The following is a 7,330-nucleotide window of genomic DNA, read 5'->3' as shown; positions in this document are numbered from 1 at the left end:
ATAGATAATTAACATTTGTCAAATCAACATTATATTTTGGCCAATCTGCTAAGAGACATAATATACTACTGACCAATAGTAGCATACCACGTTAATATTCTAGAAAGCTCCCTCATGCTCTGATTGGCTGAAACTCTTCGGCTCCTTTAGGGCCTCTGGAGGTTCCGTTGTAGTTCTCGAAAGCCGACTCAACATACAGTTTATACTGCAAATCAACATTTGTTAGACAGTCATCAGTGGAAATCAGAATGGAATGAATACTTGGTTCATCTAAATATGGGACATCTCAGTCACATGCTTCCAAGGAAACGCTGAATTTTTAAGTTCCATCACGATGGCTTGACCTCCAGATTACCAAACGATATTATTCACAAACTAAATTATTCTATTTTATTGAAGAAGAAATAAAGACAGTTCAGTGAACAGTATTTGTTTTTGTACCATGTCATCTACTAAGGTCTGATATCTTGAGACTCCGATCGACATCACATGCTATATTGCCCAACAAGAATCCCAGTTATAGATTAGGTTACCGATATTCCCAGTATGATTGGTGACGTAAGTGCCTATTAAAACACTAATCAATGAACAACAACCAAGATCTTAAGGCTTATTAGTCTTTGAGCTTCTTCTAACTCAGTAGTCAATCAGATGAAGATAAGAAACAGGTTGATTCTCTATTGTATTCAATTCGATCATGATTCAAAGCGTGTATAGGAATGAATTTGAAATAACTGGTTACATAACACACTATGTAAGAAGATATACTTTACCCATAATCATATTGTAAGTGGTAGAAAGCGGAAAAAACTGTACATAATTAATTAATAATAATTAAGGGATAGTAAAATGCATAACAATGATTAGTAGGTTCACTGTAAGTTTATAATGAAAGGAGTATAGCAAATCAACAGTACAACTATCTACTAATTATACAGTAAAAATAAAGATAAGATTATTGCTCCATTCATAGAATTCGATCACAATGAAGAAGGGTCAGTCATTGGTCATAACCTAGTGATCAATCAACTGTCAATGCATCTCAGTTCTATAGGAGATCAATCAAGCTATGGATAGCTGTGTGGCACACATCTGAAAATTTGAAGTTGGGTAACACGCGGTTGAATCCTGCAATGATCATCAATTCATTCAAGATTACAGGTACATCTTACTGACGAGTGCCAAATATTACGAAACCTAGGTCAGGTAGGGTTTCGTGTCGATAATCTGTAATCATCGTCTTACAGAGAAAAGAAAGGTAAAGCTGCTAATATCTCAAAATAATCAGTACCAGGTGTACGTATATGTACTCCATCATTAATGCGTATCATAGATATCCAAATTTGACTTTCTCAACAAACGACACTGATGGAACATACGTTACTCATTTCTCTTATTCATAATTACCATAACATTGACTATCCATGAAGTCCTCTGTTGCTTTGTTTAGATAGGGGATATTCAAATCGTTTGAAGTAACTGTTTTAAGAAGTTATGCAGGACGTAAAATCAACCGTAATTGTATTTGTAGTCTCAAAGTCAACTTTGATTGGTAGATATTTGTTATATCCCGATGAGAATAACGAATGTTAACTGTTGGAATATATTTCTGGACTGTTACTATACATAATTATTAAGTAACTAAACTATGCATATTCATATTCCTCTTATTATAAGCTTCATTTTGACTCATAGATGATTATTGTACGATTTACCATTCTTGAATTATGCCCAATCTATTCATTACAGTCTCTCATATTCATGGCCACCTTTGGATAGATCTTGTACAAATGTTGTTCCCTGTTTTATGGTACGATGCGGTCTGTTTGGTTTATATATAACCCCAGTCCGTTTGAAATACATGATTCATATCACAGAGGTTGAGATTGGTGTTCTGGATTCAACGGACAGGGCTAGACAAGAAGCAGGACCGATAAGGACTCTAGACTGCTCGTACGTGTTTTATGCGTCCTTGATCCGATCGATAAGTCACTGCTCTCTAATTGGCGGTATCATTACGTTATATATTGATAAAACATAAGGCCACAAGTTATAACCAAACGCACGTAAGATTCAACATTAATGATAATCGACTGATTGTAAATACCGACTATGATTGGAAAGTATCCATCTAAAACTTATCATTCAATTAAAATTTATTTAAACCATATCATGATTACACTGGTTGAAATCATGAGTCAATTGAAGCTAGACCACCATGGAAAACCTGGAACCACTGGACGGCCGTTTCGTCCTAGACATTAACACCGTTGAGTGCCGGCTCAGTGGTCTAGTTGATTGAGCGCCTGGCGCGAGATTGATAGGTCCTGGGTTCAAATCTCGCCGGGGTGGGATCGTGGATGCGCACGGCTGAGGAGTCCCGTACTAGGACGAAACGGCCGTCCAGGTTTTCCATGGTGGCCTAGCTTCAACTGACTCATGATTTCAACCAGTGAAATTTCTAAAATCTCCACAAAACGCATTCTGATATATTATAATTACTAATAATTGTTCATATTTACAAGTGATTGATCACTGGGTGATGATCAATGTCATGTATGTCAGGTCCTTCTTAGCACAGATCGAATCCTATCTACCGAATTGTAATGTGGCCAATAATATAGGCGACTCGAGATTGCGTGCACTATCTTGAGATATGATGGTGGTTGGAGTTAATCAGCAGGATACCCTGAACCTATGTTTCGTGCTATTCGGAACTCGTCAGCAAGGTGTGCCTGTAATCTTAAGGGAACTGATGATGTCTGACAGATTCGATTACGTGTGACCCAGCTTCACAATCAGAGATGTTACCACTGACCTATCCGGATCGCAACTGACCTCTTGTAGGACTGACACGTATTTACAATTGATTGATCAATTGTTGATGATGTCATATCCTTCTTAGTACAGATCGAATCAAATTACAATATGGTCATTAGTCTAGATGCCTCAGCATTGAGTGTACTATATTGACATAAGATGATAGTTGAAGATAGTCAACAGGATTTCCTGTTGTTGTTGTTGCTCATCAATAGTCATCTAAAATTTACTCTCAATTATAATTTCATCTTATTCTTATTTAAAAGTATCACTCAGGTCAATTACTTACTCTCAATTACTTTCTCCTATTATCAATCAAATTCATCATCATTATATTATTATTGTCATTACAAATATTACCAAAATAAAAAGTGCAATACATTCTTATTTCCATTTAAGTGAGTAGGGGTGGGAGTGGGATAGGTCTATATATATGGTATCTATGTGTCGATATGGTTAAGAAACAAATATAATATATACTTACCGATTTCAATAGTTGAATTCATGAATCAATTGAAGTTTGAACACCATAGAAGACCTGGAAGCAATGAACGGCTGTTTCGTCCTATTGTAGGACTCTTCAGTGGCAATGTGCATTCACGACCCCGCCTCGTGAGATTCAAGCCCAGGACTTATCAGTCTCGCGCGCATACACTTAATCTCTAAACCACTGAGTTGTCCGGCATCTAACAGTGATAATGTCTAACTTCAACTAATCCACAAAACTGAGTGACACATTGTGTTATGTCCCGACAAGATTAATGAATGGTAACTTTTGGAATCTATTGATGGATCAATACTGAATGTATATTTCTATTGTATAATTATTAAGTAACTAAACTATGCATATTCATATTCCCCCTTATTATAAGCTTTATTTTCACCCATAAACTATTATTATACGTTTTACCATTCTTGAGTTATACCCAGTATATTAATTACTACTTCCCTCCTTCACAACCACATCTGGGTAATTATTGTACAAATGTTGTTTCATATTTTATTGGTACGTTGTGGCCTGTTTGATCGGTAATATAAACTCAGTATGTTTGAAATATAAAGATTCATATTACAGAGGCTGAGATTGGTGTTCTGGACTTGATTGACTGGGCCAGGCAGGAAGCAGGACCAATTAGGACTCTAGGCTCCTTGCACGTGTTTTACGCGTCCTTGGTCTGATCAATAAGTCATTGCCCTCTAATCGGCGGTCACAAGTTATCACACATATGCACCATTGTCATCAATGAGTTACTATCTCACAACAAATCTAATTGAACTCCATTGGAACACTAATACTATTCGACTTGATGTATATGAATGAATAACACTTGACTTTTTTTATTTATTTGAACTTCTTCTTCAGTTTTTTTTCTAATGTCAACATAATGAAAGGTTATCAAAAAAGGAATGATTAGCTCAAAAAGGTTCTAATCAGCTGATAGTTCAATTATATGTGTCTCTCTCTCTCTTTCTCTCTTTGTATATAGATCTGAATATGATTCCTTTTGGTTAATATAAATAAACTATTAGTATCATTTATGAAAGGATTATGAAACCAAGCGGCCAAGGTTATTTGTTTTCAATATTCAATTATAGTGTTATAGGTAAACTTGAAAGATGAAAATTACGTGTGTGTGTGTGTGTGTGTGTCTGTAAATACGTGCACTCGTACGTACGTACGTACGTGCGTACGTGTGTGCACGTATGCATTTGTATCAATAAATAAATAAAATTATTTCATAATTATTTTCCTTATTGTGAATACATTTTAGTTGATAAAGCCTATAGATCATTATGGAAAACTCTTCTGATTTAAAAGGTATCTTTTCTGGAGTTCTAATGAGAAGCAGTGACCAGTAGAGTTCAACCGGGTCTGTTGTGAGATAGTAACTCACTGATGACAATGGTGAATGTGTTGGTCGATTTCGTGGATTACTTGAAGTTAGACATTAACATTGTTGTATGCTGGCCAGTTCAGTGGTTTAGAGGTTAATAGTTCACGCACAAGTCTGATAGGCCCGGGTTCGAATCTCACTAGGGGCGGGATCATGGATGCGCACTTCCACTGAGTAGTCCCCACAATAGGACGAAACAGCCGTTCATTGCTTCCAGGTTTTCTATGGTTGTCTAACTTCAAGTGACTCATGATCTCAAATACTAAAATATTTTTAAATGATGTTATTATTATTTAAACACTTAAACATAAGTATAATAAGGCACCAAATAGATATGCGCCACGTAAATCATTCGATTTGTGTGGGAGCTGAAATACTGTCTGGGTGCCCAAACTGAGCCAGGTGGTTTTCTTAGGGGGGGACACTCATAGTATTCGACCTAAATGTCTAATCCATAAGGCAGTGGAGCAAGGTTAGGAGATGCAGTATAATGGTAGTCAGTGATCAACAATAGGTTCATACGCCATTTGTGCACCATTGGTTTGGAATCAGGGTTCACCAACTCCTTTAGATGGATCCTCCGTATGCACCAATCCAGGTAAAGTGCCGAAGGTTCGGATTTCGTCCTCTCAATTTCATTAACAACAATAACGCCACGAGCAAGCAGTGAGTAGGACTTCTTTTCCAGTAGTTGTATGCACGTGGTCATGTGAGAGCATTTCGAGAGGGAGTGCGGACTCCCACCACTCTCGGTGTTAAGTTTTTATTGTTAGTCACAATTTAAAAAATATATATATACATCCAGAAGATATTTTCTCAAGATACACATACGCCAAAATGGGTTGATCTAATGTAGTCTTAAATATCCGCAGTGACTCTTGGAAAATGGCGATAACTCAACTCAGAATAAAACTGCAAAATGAAAATACACGGTCACTAAATTAGGTTTCAATCACCATTGAATATTATTGATCAGAGAATAGTATGTCGTAATCAAAGCATACTACATTGACCATATTTTGAATGAATAGTTCTTCATGAAGTACTTGAAAAACAAACTAGATTCATAGTAGTTTAGGTGTTCTCAGAATGTAGCTGCAAAGCCCAAGAAACAAGTTCTTGAAACCGGACATGAAAAGTCCTTTTTCAGTAGTTTTAAGTATGTTAACCTCGTACTTTAAAGAACTTTCCATCAGCTACGGAAATATAGGAGGCGAGATAAGATATACCATTTTCAGGGAGAACGTGGAATCGCCGAAGACGTTAGTTATCTGCGATAAACACCTTACTGGTGTCACATGCAAGTAAAACCAGCAGTACGACTTCGTACTCAGAATTTAACATAATAGTTTCAGTCTAACCGTATTGCAAACGACCTGGCTGACATGATAGGACGTAAAAGAACGAATATTCCAAGCAACATAGCTCAATCGCGTCATCACAATGACAAAGGTAGTCGGTACTTCCTGATCAATACATGCGATGTGAACAGAGAAACAAAAGCCTTGACAAACTAAGGGAGCTATTTTTGAGGACGTTATTTCACTTAATTCAAAGCTTGTAAAACACTACCATTCAGTTTTGTTCCTAGTTTACTCTGCAAAACAAAAGCTTTCGTTTGATTCACTGCAATAGCCTTTTCTGGTCCAAGCTATTGTAAACTGAACATTATCTTCTGTACTCTATTTTCTACTGCAATTTCCAGTTTTAAACGTAATTGTAATTTTCTAATTGTTTTTGCGTTGTAGTCATGTTAGTGATCTATATTATCCATGTATATTTTTGCACTGATGTGAGTCAGAATTAGGGATATATCGAGTAGTAATCTAATAGTTGAATTCATGAGTCAATTAAAGCTAGACCACCATGGAAAACCTGGAAGCACTGGACGACCGTTTTGTCCTGGTATGGGACTCCTCAGCAGTGCACATCCACGATCCCGCCTCTTGAGATTAGGACCCATTGGTAAAGGCAGGCACCAAATTTATATATATGGTGTTTCAGTTGACTCGTCTTCTCTCTCTCACGTGCTTGTCGCCCAATCATATGGTAGAGTAGTTTTCATCTGCCTACCACAAGCAGTTAGTTTCACTTCGAACTCACGCATACTAGCCTCAGGGTTAAGCCAGTCAGCCTACCGTGTTAAGACTTTAATCTAGATTGAGACAAGTTATCTTCTGTATATTACTAGGTGGACAGATCAAGGACGTAATAACATGTATCCCAGCCTCGACGTTGATTATGACTAACAGACCAGTATACTCGTACTCACTGTACGCTTATATCTTAACTTGTAGGTCATCTGTTATCATTTTAAATTCTCCAATTACAACAAAATGACTGTCTTTAGCTCATTATGCTTTTCCAATTCATAGACAGTTTATTGATGAAAACTTCACTTTTGTTTATTAAGTATATTTAGCTTTAGGACTGGCAAAAAAATGATGACGATAGAGAAAACTGTGGAATGTGATTATGTATGAAAAGATGTGAAAGAAAAGTAAGAGAAAAACAGATCATAATTAGTTGAACCACAAAATATAGTGTCAACTAGTTTAATCTCATCTAATTTTCTAGTGTTTATACATAAATTCTAACTATTAAATGTTAAAATA

The sequence above is a fragment of the Schistosoma haematobium genome, chromosome 7, assembly GCF_000699445.3.
Source record: "Schistosoma haematobium chromosome 7, whole genome shotgun sequence".
Lineage (NCBI taxonomy): Eukaryota > Metazoa > Platyhelminthes > Trematoda > Strigeidida > Schistosomatidae > Schistosoma > Schistosoma haematobium.
Note: the sequence above shows the minus strand (reverse complement) of the source record.